This window comes from Capra hircus, chromosome 16 (assembly GCF_001704415.2).
Source record: "Capra hircus breed San Clemente chromosome 16, ASM170441v1, whole genome shotgun sequence".
In the NCBI taxonomy this organism is placed as follows: domain Eukaryota; kingdom Metazoa; phylum Chordata; class Mammalia; order Artiodactyla; family Bovidae; genus Capra; species Capra hircus.
In genome coordinates, this window is record NC_030823.1 from 40,435,848 (window position 1) to 40,449,298 (window position 13,451).

The following is a 13,451-nucleotide window of genomic DNA, read 5'->3' on the forward strand; positions in this document are numbered from 1 at the left end:
TCCTTCTAAGAGATGTCTCCTATAAACCTTGGATCCTGCTGCTGCTGCTAAGTCACTTCAGTCATGTCCAACTCTGTGCGACCCCGTAGACGGCAGCCCACTAGGCTCCCTCGTCACTGGGATTCTCCAGGCAAGAACACTGGAGTGGGTTGCCATTTCCTTCTCCAATGCAAGAAAGTGAAAAGTGAAAGTGAAGTCACTCAGTCGTAGAGGTGTTTAATCCAAGGATGTAGGTATGTAATAAAACTGATCACCTTGTAAGGAGAAAATACAAAACAAACAATACCTGGAATTAGAGCTGGCGTTTATTAAGTACAATTTTGTGGCAGACAATGTGAAAAGTGCTCATAATAAATATTCATAACAACCACTGTGGTGTGGGTGCCATTCTTATCCTGATTTACCATAAGATCACTGAGGTTAAGAGGAGTTAAGGGGCTTGCCCAAAGGCATATCCTTAGTAGGTATGAAACTGGGCTAGAGACCAAAGAGGTCTGGTTTCAGGACTGTGACATGTAGCCACTCAGCTCCACTGTATTTTCACAGGAAAATACAGCCTGGGCTGAGATGCAAAGATGGAGTGAGGCAAGGAGGGGAAGACAGATTGGAGCCAGATGAAATACAAGACTGTATCTGTGGAATGTCCCTGCAGTGACATTGCCTTCATCTGACCAGCGGGGGCCAGAGGCACTCTGGGGCAAGGTGGAGGTGGGGCAGACCCAACAGGGGTGGGGAGGGAGCCCAAAGGGACAAAAGAAAGTGAAATTGTCCTCCAAGGAGCTAGAGTTCCTGCCAGGACCCACTCTGACTATGGAAGGACAAGTGGACCTTCACAAAGCACAGGCTTTGGGGCCATATTTTTTAGGGAGTACACTTCTGGAAGTCAAGTTTAAATTTTTCATGTCCCTCACCAATTCTGTCTGTCTCAGCTGAGTTTTATCCTCAGTACCTTCAGGATGAAAAGTAAATGACATGGCGCAACAAGGCGAATGTACTTGACATTGTGTGTGTGTGTTGGTTGCTCAGTCATGTCTGACTCATTGCGACCTCTGATTGTAGCCTCTATGGGATTCTCTAGGCAGGAATACTGGAGTTGGGTTGCCATTCCCTTCTCCAGAGGATCTTCCTGACTCAGGGATCAAACTTGGGTCTCCTGCATTGCAGGCATTCTTTACTGTGTGAGTCATCAGGGGAGCCAGTACTTAACATTACTGGAACTGTACACTTAAAAATGGTTAGGATGGTAAACTTTATTTCTTTTTACCACAATTGAAAACAAAACAAAACCCAAAAAACTGTCATGCAGAATAGATGCATTAATTTATTCATTAAGGGAATAGTTATTGAAGACCTACTTGGGTGACTGTCTTAGAATGGAATGGCTGGACCGCATGACGTGTGTATACTTAAGCTGTTAAGAAACTGTCAAACTGTTTTCAAAGATGGTAGTAACCATCCAGTTTTTTTCCTTTGTAGCAGTTATCAGTTCTTGAAGGTATTGACCTCTCCATTTACTTGTTGACATGTTATTGTCTGCCCCCCTTCACCCTCCCCAATCTAGGCTGCAAGCCCTGGGACGGTCTTGCCATCTCCACACTTGCCTGGCACATAGTGTTCAGGGAATACACCAGCTAAACCAGTGTGTTGGCACGACTTCCATCATGGGCACGGGGGAAAACCTGCCACCCACTTGTCCTCGGAATAATCCAGATTCTGTCAGGAAGCCACTCAGTGCTGCTGGTTATACAAATGCCCAATGAAGCAGTCACAGCCATTTCTTCCCCATGCTCACCTGTGTTCTTCAATGATATTATTTGGATCCCTGCCCTGCCTCCTAGCAGTGATCTTAAACCTCAGGGTGATGCATGCTTGACATAACTTCTGGCACTTTGTAGGTGCTCAATAAGCAAATCACTGCTGTACTGCTATGAAAAAACCATAGCATATTCTGGCATCTCTCAGCAGCTCCTGGCCCCTGATACATGTCTGTTGAATTGAAGCAGCAGGGAAAGGCCCCTTGGACTGGGAGACGCTTATACCTCTTTCCCACTAGCTAAGCCTTGGAGATGGACCTCAGTGTTTCAGCATGCTGTTGCCTCCCCAGCCTTTACTGTACCCCTGCTTCACCCATCCCCACCCAGTGCTGCCAGTCTATATCTGTGTGACCTTGGGTTTGTTGCTTAATCTCTGAATTTCTTTCTGAATCTCAAAAGTGGAGAGAGCGATAAACAGGCCCCAGGCTGTGGGAGGCACTGAATAAGGCTTTGAAATTATTTTTAACTGTCCTCTGGGCCACAATGTACCGGACACTCAACAGTTCTGCTGTGATCTGGCCACTTCCTTCTGCAAGTGGGTGACATCAACAGAAAGAAACAAAACAGAGAAAGTAACCAAAATATTGTCCGAAAGTCACAGGCACCTGTGAGAGAGCAGGCCCTACCCAGGAAGCTCATCAGGGAAGGGCCTGAAAGGCAGAGCTGTGGCCCCTGGGTGCTACCAGGATTCATGCTGGATCCGGATTCGATCTGGAGACCTCTGCCCCAGTGCTTCTTCTCAGCTTGTGAAAAGCTGAGAAACACACCAGCTCTGTGTTTCTTGGCCTAAGGGTAGGGGAAGGCCGAGGTGTTTCGTTGGTCATGAGGCAGGAGATAGATGGGCCCCCTGTTGAGGGGGTAGGGTAGGGTTAGGGTTAGGAACAGTTTCTCCCCTGTGGACGGAAACTTCATAACAGTTTGTGCATGTGTGCTAAGTTGCTTCAGTTGTGTCCGACTTTCTGCAACCCTATGAACTGTAGATCACCAGGCTCCTCTGTTCATAGGACTCTCCAGGCAAGAATACTGGAGTGGGTTGCCATGCCCTTCCCCAGGAGATCTTCCTGATCCAGGGATCAAACCCACGTCTCCTGTGCCTCCTGACTTTCAGATGGATTCTTTACTCTGAGCCACAGGGGACGCAGTTATAATAGCAGAAACTCCCTACAAGGAAGATAATGGAAGAAGCTGGGCCCTGCCAGATAAGAGATAAAAGACCACATCGTCCTCATACTCGAAGTTAAGGAGACCTCCCCAACTACACATGTGCAGAAAGGCTCCTTGGAGGTCAAAAAAGGAGAGGGCATCCCCTCATAGTAAGTGATGTCTACCTACCTACTGTCATCTGCACTAAAACCCATCTTGGCTAAGAGATGGGCATGCACATGTGGGAGGACCCTGAACTAAACCAGTGCAGCCTCAGAACCAGGCAAAGGAAACCTGGAAGAAATGCCCCATAAAAGTGATTCAAACTACCACAGGGACACTCTCCCTCTGAGCCCGCCCTTGTGTACATCCACACTTACTGTACTCTGTTTTTCCTCCTAATAAATACTTTGCTTCAATATTTTCTGTCTTTGTGGGAATTTTTTTCTGCAAAGCTGAGGGGCCAGGGCCTTGTCATTGACCACTGGTCTTGTTGTTGTTCAGTCCAACTCTTTGCCACCCCTGGACTGCAGCATGCCTATCCTTCACTATCTCCTAGAGTTTGCTCAGATTATGTCCATTGAGTTGATGATGCCATCCAACCATCTTATCCTCTGTTTGCCCCTTCTCCTCCTGCCCTCAATCTTTCCCAGCATCAAGGTTCTTTTTTAGTGGTTAGGATTTGGTGCTCTCACTGCTGAGACCTTACCTCAATCTCTGGCCGGGAACCAAAGTCCTGCTTCAAGCTGCTGCAGGCTGGGGCCACTCAGGATCAGTCAGGGTGGTTCTTTGTATATGAGGACATGACCTCTTTCTTTCTGAGCAAAGACAGTGGGAGACGGGCAGGAGAAGTGATGAAACTTGAGTAGAATCCTGTAGGGTTGGAGTCAGTATGGCTTTCTTGAGCTCCCAGATCCTCTGGCCTGGTCTCTGGTTGATACTAAGTTTCTGAAAGTATCAAAGGTCATTGTGACTTGTCAATAAGATCATCTGTGTTCCTGGCATCACTCACTCAGAGCCAGGCAAGGGATGGTTCCTGGGGAAGCATGTGCCCCAGGGGTTGGGGGGGCATGATAGGGTGGGTAACTCTGCTCTTCTCTTCCTGGGTTTTCTGAAGGAGCCTGGACATTGCCAGGAGGTGTGAGAGCCTCCTCTCCAGGGAGGCATCTGTTTGTATCACTAGTCATAAGAAAGGGAGACTGATTCTTTTTTTTCTTTAATTATTAAATTAGTTCATATATACATAGATGAACATTTATCATTAATAGAGACAATTTATCAATTTTATTCCTATATATATATAAAGGTAGGTGCAAATACGAGGAGTTTTATTATAATAATGCCCTTCATTTTGGGAGACTGATTCTGAAACAATTATCCCAATGGCACAGAATTGAGACTTACAGCAGCATCCATCACTAACTTTTATAGGCCCCAGTCAGTCTCCTTAAATACTCCTTCTTGAGCCCTAAAATGCAGCCAATAATTTCTAATGTTCCAGTTGCTTTGCCAGCTCCTCGGGGCCCTGTGAAAATCACTGCTGGGTGGGCCCCATCCTGGGACAGCCTCACTGAACTCTGCAATATTTCCCCATGCCTCCAGACACCCGCATGCTCAAGTCAGCTATCAGAGAACTCATCACAACGCACTATGGACCCCATGGTGAGGGTGGAGACGGCAGAAAGGAAACTGCCTGTGCTTTGCTGTGTCCCGGTGGTCGTGTGAGATGCCAGCCAGAAAGAAAGCAATGTAACCGGCCGTTGCCCAAGACAAGTCCAGCCCCTCAGCTGCACTCTGACTCTCAGTCTTATGGCATTTTCTTCATTCCCCTCATCTATTCTCCAGCAATCCTCTTTATTTTTATTGAAGTATAGTTGATTTACAACATTGTATTAATTTCTGCTGAACAGCAAGGTGATTCAATTGTATGTATATAATATTTGTGGACTTCCCCATTGGCTCAGTTGTAAAGAATCCGCCCACCAATGCAGGAGACATGGGTTTGATCCCTGAGTCAGGAAGATCCCTTGGAGAAGGAAATGGCAACCCACTCCAATATTCTCGCCTAGAGAATCCCATGGACAGAAGAGCATGGTTGCCTACATGGGCCATGTGGTTGCAAAAGAGACAGACATGATTTAGCAACTAAACACCAACAATATGTATCTATACATTCTTTATCATATTCTTTTCCATTATGGTTTATTACCAGGTATTGAAAAAAGTTCCCTGTGCTATACAGTAGGACCTTGATGTTTATCCATTGTGTGTGTGTGTGTGTGTGTGTGTGTGTGTGTGTGTGTGTGTGTGTGTGTAGTGATTTGTATCTGCTAATCCCAGAGACTGAAGGCAAAAGGAGAAAGAGGCAGCAGAGGATGAGATGGTTAGATAGCATCACTGACTCAATGGACATGAATCTGAGCAAACTCCGGGAGATGGTGAAGGACAGGGAAGCCGAGCATGCTACAGTCCATGGGGTTGCAAAGAGTTGGACACAACTTAGCAACTGAACAACAACTGTGAGATCACATGTGCTCACACACACACACATGCATGCATACACCTGGTGACATAAAGAGGATTGCTGGATTGGGAGTTTGAGATTATTATTGTTGTTGTCCATCTCTTTTGTGACCTCATGGACTGTAGCCCACCAGGCTCTTCTGTCCATGGAATTCTCCAGGTAAGAATACTGGAGTGGGTTGCCATTTCCTTCTCCGGGAGATCTTTCTGACCCAGGGATCGAACCTATGTCCCCTGCACTGGCAGCAGATTGATTTCATAGGCCCCTCACTAAACATGCTGACTGCCTCTCGCCTCCACTGCCTGTCCCATTTCTGTCCTGAGTTCAGGCTGCTGCCTCCTTTTCTCTGTGTGGCCTCCCTTCTCTCCACGTGGATGGGGTTGGAGTCCAAGGAGGCACGTGAGAGCTCTGGCTGCTCCTCAGTGATCGCTCAGAAACACAAACAAGATCGGTTATGCTGCTGAGCGCTGTGGCTCCCTGGATGCCTATCTGAGGCGGGGTTTATCTTGATGTTTGCTTTCACCCATTGCTGCCTGCTCACCGGCTCTCAGTCTCTGCTGCAGGCTCCGTGAGGTCTCAGCTCACATGCTGGGGGTCACTAAGGAGCTGGCGGAGAGATAAGAGAAGAATGAGGAAGCAGTGGTGGGACAGAGCAGGGTGCCTCCTCGGATTCCACCAGTTGGAAAGCCCCTGGGAGGAATCTCGACCCCTTTTCTCTCTGAGGAGCCCTCCAGGAGGCTGCCTGAAGGTGAGTGGGTGACCTTTGGCTCAGGCAGCCCAGGGCTGGGACCTGCGGCCAGAGCTCTTGTCCCACCTCCCACCCCCGCTGGCCTGGACAGCAGCCTTGATAGCCCCGGGTGAGCTCACAGTCCTGTGATCTGCCAAGTGGATAGGCCCGAGGGTGAGGATCGGTGACTGACTCCTAGTAGGTGCTCAGTGAACTTGTGGCCTTTGAGAGGAACATGAGGCTGGTGGACATAATCAGGTTTTATTTTAATTTTTGGTCGCACTGCACAGCATGTGGGATCTTAGTTCCCTGACCAGGGACCAAACTCACACCCTCTGCATTGGAAGCATAGAATCTTTCTTTCTTTTTTTCCTTTGATTGGAGGATAACTGCTTTACAATGTTGTGTTGGTTTCTCCTGTACAATTCGAATCAGCTATATATATATATCCTCCACTCCAATACTCTTGCCTGGAGAATCCCATGGACGGAAGAGTCTGGTGGGCTGCAGTCCATGGGGTCACTAAGAGTTCGGCACTACTGAGCAATTTCACTTTCACTTTTCACTTTCATGCATTGGAGAAGGAAATGGTAACCCACTCCAGTATTCTTGCCTGGAGAATCCCAGGGACAGGGGAGCCTAATGGGCTGCCGTCTATGGGGTCGCACAGAGTTGGACATGACTGAAGCGACTGAGCAGCAGCAGCATATCTATCTCCTCCCTCCTGAGCCTGCCTCCCACCCACCCTATCCCACCCTTCTTGGTGGTCACGTAGCACCAGATTAGGCTCCCTGTGCCGTATAGCAGGGGAGTGTGGAGTCTTAATGACTAGAATGCCAGGGAGTTATTACCCGCAGTTAGGTTTGACTCAGAGACACTTGGGTAGTTGTCCCTAGCTCTGCGACTAAGTAACTACATTACTTTGGACAAGTGGCCTTTGTTTCTTAGTGCCTTAGTTCTCCTGTTCTGCAAAATGGGCTCTAACAACTTCCAGCTACACCAGAGGGTGTGTGCCTCGTGCACTGGAGTCAGCTCAGTAAACAGAGGTCAGGGTAGTGTTCAGATGAATGCGTTTCTCCGCTAACCCTGGATTTCACTATGTGCAAGGAGCTGACTCAAGGTCAAGGGTGGGAACACAGTGGGACATTTTGGGACCACAATGTGCACAATTGACTACCCAGCCCTACTGCACTGACCAATCACCATTGTGGAAGGAGCCCAGTTGTCCTGAGGCTGGCCTCCCAGCACAAACAAGTGGGTTTCAGGATACAGCATTGGGGGTGGGGGTGCAATGAAAGGAAGGGGCGCCCCTGTTAGCCACTTGCCTACATGGGTCAACTCACAGCACCCTTGCATCCTATCCACCCCAAGTGGAATTTCAGGTCCAGACACTCCTCTGGGCACACCAAAGCACCCATGCCCACATACATAACAGATGGTAACCGCAGCTGCTGCCACCTGATGCTAAAGCTGGCAAACGGAGCAAGGAGGCCTAGAGCTTCACGATACATCACAGACAATGCTATCACACACCCAACTGTTGTGATCTGGATCTATAGTTCGGAAGCCCAACTCCAGGAGCTCCCCCTGCCCCCGCCCCCGTGATTATATTTTTGGACTGCTCCAGGTGCTGCTGTGAAGGCATTTTGCAGATGTGGTCAACATCAACAAGCAGCTGACTTCATGTAAAGGAGATGACCTGCAGGAATGTGGGTGGGCCTCACCCGATCAGGTGAAGGCCTTGAGAGCAAAAACTGAGGTCTTGGGGAATAAGAAACATGGCCTCAAGCCTGCAACATTGAGCCCTGCCTGAGTTTCCCATCTGCTGGCTGGCCCTGCAAATTTCAGACTTGATGGCTCCTACAGTAGCGTAGGCCAATTCCTTAAAATAAATCTCTTTATATAAATACATATATAAAGAAAAAGTAAACACATAGACACTTAAAGATACATAAATACAAATGCTCAGTTGGTTCTGTTTCTCTGGAGAACCCCGAGACACTGCCAATCCAGCCACCTGATCCCCTGAGGGCCTCATGCACGTTGCTAGCACAGACCATCGAAGTCCCCATGGCCTCAGGTTCAACTGGTCTTGACCCTTCACTTCAGACTGCTCAGACCCTCCTTAGCAGAAATGGGTTTGAGTTGACATTCCACAACAAAGGGAGATTTTAGAAGCCCAGCATGCCTTTCTATAACCATTGATCCCAGGGTCAGCAGTAACAAGTAGAGCCTGGCAAACTACAGACCAAGGGCAGATCCAGCTTGCTGCCCTTTGGTGTCAATAAAGTTTTATTGGAACACAACCACGTTCATGCATTTGTGCTCATCTATTTCTGTGTTGTCTCTGGAGCCTTTTGCACTACAATGGCTGAGTTGAGCAGTTGTTTATATGAAAGGGGACCTCCTGGGCTTGATTCCTGGGATCCACCCTCAGTGGGAGGTTTGCCAGCTACCTGGGGCCTTAGCAGGGAAGAATGTGAGTTATCAGGAAGGTTTGGTGCAGTAGTTCTCAGGACTGGGGGTGGGGTGAGGGGGTACTTATCAACATGCAGATTCCCAAGCCCACCCCTAGAGATTGAGTCAGGGGCCTGGGTAGCCTCAGAACCGTGGGTCTGCCCCTCAGAGGATCCTAACACTGGCACCCCAGGCCTGTGTTATAGAAACCCTGGATTAGGGGGGTTTCCCTGTCCAGGCTGCAGGAGCCAGTCCCTCAGTGGTGCCTGGGCAGGGAAATCTCCACAAGGACCCTTGGCCTTTAGGGGCTTCCCACATCTGTGGTTACTCTGGCTCCCAGGAGGGTTTGGACCCTCCCTCGGCTTTAGGACACAGAGCCACTGAGAGCCATAACATAGCCTTGCTCTGACCAGCTAGGCTTGGAGGGGGTCTGGTCTGCACAGCTGGGTGGTGCTGGCTGGAGCTGCCACTGAGATAACAGATGTCCTTCCTGGTGCTAAGACAGTCCACCGCCAGCCAGTTCACGCCCTTTCTCAAGACAGCATCTGAGCCTGCCCAGGCCTGGCCTTAGGTGGTGGTGCTTTGCTTTCCTCATTCTGCCCAAGAGGGCACCTGTTTTTCTCAGCACTCTCTGCCTGCAATGTGCTTGCCAGCCTTGTATATGGCCAGCCTTGTAATCTCTTTGGGACCTTAGCTGCCCCCACCCTAAAGTGAGAGAAGATGAAAATATGAAATTCCCCCACAAAGGTCTGGTTAAAGGACCAGGACGCAGGCCAGGTGGGGGTGAGACCCTACCTGCCTGTGTACCGCTTTGCTGTCCAGTCGCTGAGCCACGTCAGACTCTTTGTGACCCCATGGATGCAGCACGCCAGGCCTCCCTGTCCCTCACTACCTCCCGGAGTTCGCCCAAGTTCATGTCCATTGAAGAGGTGCTGCTATCCAACCATCTCATCCTCTGTCACTCTCTTCTGCTTAGCTCAGAGCAAATGCTTAATCCAAGGTGCAGAGTGAATGAATAAGTAGCTGGAGAAATACCAGGCTGAGTTCCCCCGAAACACCCTGACAGTGCTCCCTGTCTGCAAGACAGACCATCTGGAGGGGCAGAGAGAGACAACAGGAAAGCTTATTAACCACCATCTCTTTATTTACAGCTCAAGAGAGCACATGCAACACGCCATCATGGGACTCAAGGACGTAGCAACTCCCCACTTCCCTGTTGCCCCCATACTTTATAAATAGGAACCACAGTCCTCCAGGGAAGTGCCCAAGGGCCAGAAAAGCCAAAGACTGAGGCCCCAGGCCCAGATGCTCCACTTCATTTCCTCTAAAAATAAAGGCCAGTTCCAGCCCAGCAGGCAGGGCCTTGGAGCCTGCAAGTTGGTCACTGCTGGTTGTTAACCAGGCAAAGTGGATCTCAGATTGGTCAACCTCACACTCATATGCAAACGCCCCTGAATCATCCAAATGTCCGTGGCTGTCTGACCATCCTGTCTCCCTCTCTGCATCTACTGTGTCTCTGAACTTTTACTGTGCACTAGGAGAACTTGTGAAAACCCACCCCTAGAGATACTGTCTCCCTCTCTGCATCTACTGTGTCTCTGAACTTTTACTGTGCACCTGGAGAACTTGTGAAAACCCACCCCTAGAGATACTGATTCAGTAGGTCCCAGTGGGGATCCCACATTTCTGCCAAGTTCCTAGGTCTTTCCCCCACAAGACTGTGGAACGGACATTGACAATGGGAACTGTGATAGGGAAGACCTTTTGTACCTATTACAAATTAATCACTACAGGGACATTGCCTATAAACTTAAATTACACATAATGGCCCATTACTGGGAACCCTGCTTCCCAGATAATGAGCATTAAGCTAAAATATCTTTGTTTAGCACAAAAGGAACATCCTGATCAGGTCCACCTGTGAACGACTGACTGCAGGGAGGAAGAGACGAAGGCTGATGGAAACCAAAAAGTGTTTGAGTTTCCCCTTTAAATATAAAAGGAGCCTGAATTCTAACTCAGGCAAGATGGGGTTGGCTGGGTTTCCGAATAAAGTCACTATTCCTTGTCCCAACAATAACAAAAAAAGGACGGAGGGACCAGAAAGTCTTTTGCATCCAGAAGAGGCTGCTTATCCTCCACCAGACCACCATCCTGATTTAGGATTCAGTAAATATACTCCCTGTGATGGAAGCCCCTGGTTCTTCAGATTGGCAAGTCCTACCATGCCCTCCCCAGCACATGCCCTCCCATCTCCCACAGGAGTGATGATCATCATGAAGGTCATGGTGTCCCTGTCAACCGCATGCAACCCCCAATGAGGAGCCCAAATAGTTGGCCTCTCCTGCTGTCTCTCCCAGCACCCATTTTTCCTTGCTGCTGTTCTGTTGTTTTATAAACATGTTCCTTGCAGGTTGCATAGATGTCTCTCCAGCTGCAAAGCGGATCCCTTCCAGGAAGCTGATGCCCGTCATCTCGACATTAGATCATATTGGATGTGTTGAATATGGCTTGAAGTAAGGCAGACCCTAATGCTGGGAAAGATTGAAGGCAGGAGGAGAAGGGGAAGAGATGGTTGGATGGCATCACCAACTCAATGGACATGAATCTGAGCAAACTCCAGGAGATGGTGAAAGACAGGGAAGCCTGGCGTGCTTCAGTCCATAGGGTGCCAAAGAGTCAGACACAATTGAGTGACTTAACAACAAAGGCTCCACCTGTAGCTTCTAGGTGGTGGAAGGGGTCTTGGCTTCGGGACACGACATATGGCTCGGTGACTCCTCAAGAAGCAGGTGAAGCTGTCACATTCCCATGTGGCATGGTTCTCGTGTCCTCTGACGCTTCGCCCATCTCTGGCAGGCTCAGGAGCCACTCTTGGCATCACCAGACAAGTCACGGAAAGGCAGCCCCGTGGGAACAGTGAGTATCTCTGGGGAATGGCTGGAAAGCTCCCTCAGGAGGAATGTAGGGGGCACAGGTGATCGTCCCAGTAGCTATTGGTTTCCACTTGGCCTCCTGCTCAGTTCTTTCCAGCCTCAGGGTGAGGAGGGGGGATATACTTAGAAACTCCGGATCCTGTTGTTGCATAGCCACTGACATCCACAGCTCTGCCTTAGTGGATAGAATCTGTACATGCTGCTTCGGGCTGAGTCCAGAACAGTTTTCCAAACCTCTTTGACCACAGAACCACATCCCCTCTTTCCTAAGGGAGCATCTCACAGCCCCATGTTCCAGGGAACATGCTTTGAGGAAGCATCCTGAATGGTGACTTTGAACTGATTTCTGAGTATGTGATGGATCATTGTCAAAAAACAGAACACCTGCTAAAATCATCCTAGAAAATAAATTAGCTAACACTAAGGGCTTATTATGTGCCAGGCACTGTAGCAAGCATGTTGCTAGGATTTTGTATTTACATCTCACTACACCCCTATGAAGGAAGAGTGATTAGCCCCATTTTACAGATAAAGAAATCCAGGCACAGAGACCTTAATGAAGTCTCCAAGGGTCACCAAGGTAGTGAGTGGTGGAGCAGGCCGTTTGTCAGCAGCTGCACTCCAGCATGAGGATGAAGGCAGGAGTCCCAGGCCCAGGCCCAGGTGACATGTTAGAGCCACCCGGATGCCTTGCAAAAGTACAATGCCCAGACACAACCCAGAGCGATTAAACCAGAATCTTTGCGGGTGGGCTCAGGAAACTTTGAAAGTTCCCCAGACTGTCCTAATGTGTAGCCAAGGCTGAGACCAGCAGATTAAAGCAGAGATTGGTAAACCATGGCCAGGGGTCCAAGTCCAGCCCACTGCCTATTTCTGTGTAGTCTGCAAGTTAAGAGGTTTTCACATTTTAAAATGTGTTTTAGAAAATCAAAAGAATAATCATCTGTGACAAGTGATATTATCTGAAATTCTGTGTTCATAAATAGCTTCATTGGAACACAGCCTATAATATTAATATTTATCTGGTCCTTTATGATAAGTTTGTTGAACCCTGGATTCGAGAATATTGGCCTATGCACCAGCAAAAGAAATTTAAGGCAGACCTAAGGAAGAACTTCTGGCAGAGAGGTTTGTTAAACACAGAGGGGGCTTTGAGACCCCTAACTCTGGAGTTAAGAGAATTCTACCCACTTTGCCTTTGCAAATGCAAAATGGAAGTAGCTAGGGCAAAGAGATAGGCCCTGAATTTCTAGCCGTGGAGCTCCCTTGGTAGGCACTGATAGCTGCATTAAGCCTTCCAGCTTTGTCCTAATTTTTTCTGTTTCCATCACTGATGGCCAGGGACACCCTTACCACTGCCCACCGCACCCCCCCGCCCCACCAAACAAAAGCAATTCTGGGTTCTATGCCTGCAGCCACCCCCGCTAGGGTTCTATCATGACCTCAAATCGGCCACCCCATATGAGGCACACAGCACAGGCCTTGTCTGGTCTCAGACAAAACTGCAGGCAGATTCAATGTTCAAATAGCCGGCTTTGATCTCTTGTGGTCCTCCCCTCCCTAAGATTCCCATGCCCTTTGAACCTGAATAAGGAGAAAAGAGCCGGTGTATTTGGTTTCTTCTAGATCTGTTTGTCTTCCTCGGTGCCATACCCTTGACTCCAGCTGATTTTCCCAATGGAGTAAACAGCCCCGGCATCCTGTGGGCGTGGTCCCTCTGGCTGGGGTCCAGGCCAGCAAGGCATCTGGAGAGCGAAGGTTTGCAACCTTGTTTGCCTTGGACCCGAGGGTTGGTCAGGAGTGAGATGCCAGGTGAAAGGATTTAAGTGACTCTCCTGAGTTGGCCGCTA